A 5,000-nucleotide genomic window follows, 5' to 3' on the forward strand; every position below is an offset into this window, starting at 1 on the left:
ACCAACAAATGTAGAGAGTAACTTCTGTTAATGATCTTAAGCTAATATTCCCTTTAAACTTTAACAAACACTAAACATCAATCAATTTAAGATCTGCTTCTTCGTTACAAAATGTATAATCTTCCCTTAACATTCATGCTGTTGAAAAACAAATATCCAAAATAAGGCGCTCCATATTAAACCACAAAACCACGCTGTACCCTGGAGTACATTGCAACAAGTTAGCAAGATCATTGCAGCACATCATCACCATTCGTTTCCCCAATTCTGTTCGGCAATTATCCTTCTCCACCCAAGGCCTGCAACTAACCCACAGAAACCCACAGAAAGGATGGTGATAATTGCGAACGCAAACGGCCATACCGCACCGCCATAGCGGACAAGTGCGCCTAAGCGAGCGAGCGAGCGAGCGCCGCATATCCAAGTCACCTACGGCCACTACAGCGTGCGCAGCCCCTAATCACCATTAGTTTGCCACCATAGCAGACCGCAACATGGATCGTGCATGGCAGCTACTGACTGCTGTTGCCGCTGCTGCTGCTGGCGAGCCGCCATTACCGCGATTACACACCACGTGCTCGCTCGCGCCAAACCCGAGAGGAGGAGGAGGAGGTGGCTCTAATGGCCATTTAACATTTGTGTGTGCCCGCGCTATCCAGTTGTCGTCGCATCATCGGTCGCTGAGCCGCTCGCCCCTATCAGCAGACCAATTAAAGGCGATCACACGCCAGCCAGCCAGCCGGTTAAGAGGCCGAGAGAAGCCACATACGTCACGCACGGGACGAGAAGGTGCAGACAACGGAGGACAGGGTGACAAACAGAGAAAGAGAGAGAGAGAGCACGAAGCGAAGAGATAAAGCGAGAAAAGCTATTTGGTGCGGTTGCGGCTGCAACCCCTCACGATCCAAATGTTGTTTGCGTCCGCGCTCGCTCACACCACAGGCGCAGACACGCAACCCTAGGGGCCCCCGAACCGACCCAACGAGCATCCTGTTTACTCGTGCAGCCGCTACGGGACCGTGGGATCGGACCTCCGGACCAACGCCACGCCATGTGTGTGCGTTTGCGCCTTTTGGGAGCGAAATCACTTTTGGTCGCAGCAGCAGCAGCAGCAGCAGCAGCACAGCACCTGCCACCGATTCCCACGGATTCGGTTTCGCTCGGCACGGACCGAGAGGCGGACCGGACGGCCCGGCAAATACGGAACGGAACGTCATCATCATCATCAGCAGCAACGGCAGCAACGGCAGCAGCGGCTCAGTATCGTCCCACGGTCGTTCGGTCGCGTCTCTTTGGCTTCCATCACATCCTTTCTTCACACTCGCTCCCTCTACGTGCCTTCTACTCCACATTTCGCTGTTTTTGTTTTGCTCTTGGCCCCCCACCCTCGGGGTGGGGACGCTCTACACACGCTGGCGCATGTTCGGACACGTTCCGCGCTGGCATTCATGATGGCGCAAGTCCGCATGATATCGCTCCGCGGAACCACAGCACCAGAAGCAGAAGCAGAAGCTGGCCTGATGGCGTTACGAGATGGAGCTCAATGGAGAAGGGGGGGGGGGGGGGGGTAGGGCGCCCTCCACATGGCACGAGATAACGCGCGATCGTCTTGAACTCGACGATCGTTTGGAAGAGAAGAGGTAGCGACGAATGGACGGGTGGAGCGCCGGAGAGTGAATGATGAAAAAAAAAACAGACGCGTCGCTGAAGCAGATAGAAGGAGAGAACGGAGAATGGAAGAGTTGAAAGAGTTGGAAACAGTAACTTGATCGTGAATCATAATAAACACGCGCGATGCCACTGTCCACCCGGCGGCGGGGTGGTTTGGAGGGGGGGGGACCTCGTTTGGCGCGCGCGAACGTTCATTGATGAATTGCTGCTGCTGCTGCTGCTGCTTCCTTCTGGATGATGATCGTCATGACGACGACGACGACGACGATGACGATGGAACGTGATAAACATCGGTTGGTCGTTTGGTCGGTTTTGCGCAAGAAGAAAGTAATGGGAAAGGAGGAAAGAGGAGGAAGGACACACGCGGCCATGTCACATTTGCAGTGCGCGATTCGATGGCGCCACAGGGCCCACATACAAATATTTAAATTGTCCCGCGTCGTCGCGCTTTGTGTCCGAGCAGATTTTGCCGGTTGCCCGGGGGGTTTTGCAGGGCCAACTGGGGAGAGGCAGAACATTCGCTTTACTTTTCATGATTTCATGTAATTGCAACATACCGGTTCGGTTAGTTAAGGAATGCGTGAAAGAAACATAAAAAACAATATTCGTTTTAAAAGTTGTTAATTTGTAGGTTAACTTATTCGGTTCTTGTTTCTACGAGTAATAAAAGAGATAAAATTTGATCGTGAATTGTAGGTTCTTAAAAGAATCATTAATTAAAGGGAGATTATGTTTCGGCTGCTTTACTTTATTAACATCTTTCCATCATACTTAAATCAAATCCGTTGCGTTTTCTTTTATGACTTTTAATGATTTCTATTGAACGAAAATAATTGATCAAATCATTAACTAATGCAACACTTTTCTTAAAACCTACGTTAGGTATCATAAGGCCAGATCCCAAAGACCGCTGGTCCTTACAAAAATATTCTAAAGTACAGTTTCGTCAATTTAAATTCTAGTAGATGAAAAAGATTTCCATAAAGCCCACTGTTCCTTTACTATTCAACTTAAAATTTAAAATTACTTTTCAAAATTAAATTTGCTTTAAATAGAGAATGTTTTGCTACTCAAAGCTCACTATGCTTCAAATTCCTTCCCATAACAAATCCTCTCTTAGTAGTCATATTGTCTCAACCTAATGTTAATCATTCAATTGTCGAAAAAAAGCTACAGTAAATAAACAATACAATTATAAAAAATCGGTCATTTTATTCGTAGATCGCTCGTGAGATGCTTTATACATTCTTCATAGAAAAATAACCTTATCCGTATTTAACGAATTTTCCTATATTTTCTATATTAGCAATCCCCCAAGAAAGCCACAGCAAAACTTGGTCTTGACGCAGTAGATGCCGTTGATGAGGCAGCTGGCCCCGCACAAGTCATCCACGCGGGCATCAAATTAATGCCAGATTCCCTAGCGCAAATCCAACTGCATCTGCATCGCAGCAGATTAATAGGTGACCGACCAAACGCACCCCTCTGTTTTGTCTAATTCCTTTGAATGGAAGAAAAAAAAACTACTCCTAGAACCTAGAAGACTTTCAAGGAAAAGTTATGCTGGTGCCCGGCACGGGTACGGGCACACTTCCCTATTTCGAACGCAAGTTTAGCCCGTGGCTCAGCCTTGAGCAATACGTGCACCCCTTTGAACTCGCCTCAGAATCCTCCTAACGGGGGCACTGCATTTGCGGTGCCCTCGTCTTGACTTTAGCTAGCTTTGCGCAAGCTGCAACTGCTTCTGCTCTGCCGTACTAACGGAAGGGTCATTCCCTCCCTTGGTTGGCCCTTTCTTTAAGTAACGGAAACGTCCCCTCGCGCTAGGATGTTGGTTGTGCACACGGCGAAACGATCCTTGGCGTGCCATCGTGCTCACTAGTTCACCGGTGGTCCCTCGTGGCACGCCGCGTGTGTCCTTCCAAGACGCACGTGGTACACACGGGTTATCGCACCGGGAGGGTCCTGGCGCAAGGAAGGGAACTTGCATTCACGCACCACGGCACGCAGTCGAAGTCGAAGCGTTCCAGAAGAAGGGACTTTCGAAGAACGGGGAAATTACGATGCACGACGGATGCTAAACTGGCGAAGGGGTCGCTCAAGGATCATCGGACTATCCGGGGGTTCGGGTTGGTAGGAATCGCCACCTCGCACCTTGGCGCGGTGGCACTACGTTGATGTGTGCTGCCTAAATTGATGCGCAAAAGACACCTAAACCGGGCCCCGGGGGGTTTGGCCATCGCCTCTCGGTTGCGCAAATTCCTGGGAAGACGGTTCTTGCGCACGGGCTACGCGGATCGGAATCGTCTACAGCGTGGTTTGCTCAACTGGCCAAACATGAGATGCGGCTGTAATATGAAACGTGAAATGCTCAGTTGAAGGTTTTTCTTCTTCGTTTTTTATTTCTTCTTAAATATGTGTAAGGACGGGCGAGGCCACAAATGTTTGCTCAGTTATAACGGTAGAAAAGGTTGTCAGCAACACCCATACTAAAGCAGCATAAGAGATATCTTTTGAGCACATGGTACAAGCAGTTGGCGTGTTTGTTTTATCTGTTCGGTAAGTCTGTACTACTTACAAACTAATAAACAATTCGTTAGAATCCGGAAGCAGCTAGATTCCAATGTGAAACAAAAAAAAAGCCCTTGGAAACATCTGACACATATTGTGAAATCATCAGGCGAGTTGCGCCACTACATTCAACCATCTACGGTAGGTAAGCGAATACAACTTGTTGGTGAACTTAATACCACTATATCAATCACATGTGTGATCAATTGGTGGCATTAGCATATCTTGAACAGCAGATGGAGCCAATCGCACAAATGAAACGTTCCAATGCCGCCCAATGAGACATTAACAACTAAACACGTGTTCCCCACGCGGTTTCGTCTTCACGGTCCGGTTTCGTTATGGCCAAATACGCAACGTATTCTTCCTTCTACACTCTGTTTATGCCGCTTTCAAAAGATCGAAGAACCAACGCAAAATATTCTTTGTTTGCGGAGACAACGAGGAGTTTATTTATCTTCAATTTAGCAACAATTTGAATGTTCATTTATGATAAATTGACGTCAGACAAACATATACACGGTTTTCCTGCAAATGAATTATCTTGAGAATAAAAGAGGATGTTCGTCGCAACCACAACCACGTGGCATTCAAGTCACCAATCCGATCCGATCCAAAGGTACGGTTTTATGAACAAATTTACTCCTAATATTTCTCCAAACATTCAAAGCATTCAAACATTCAATTTTTTATGATGAAATCAATGATTAACAAACTGAAATTAGAACATTAATCATCTTCACCAATAATAGCATTTT

The sequence above is a fragment of the Anopheles aquasalis genome, chromosome 3 (genome assembly GCF_943734665.1).
Source record: "Anopheles aquasalis chromosome 3, idAnoAquaMG_Q_19, whole genome shotgun sequence".
NCBI lineage: Eukaryota > Metazoa > Arthropoda > Insecta > Diptera > Culicidae > Anopheles > Anopheles aquasalis.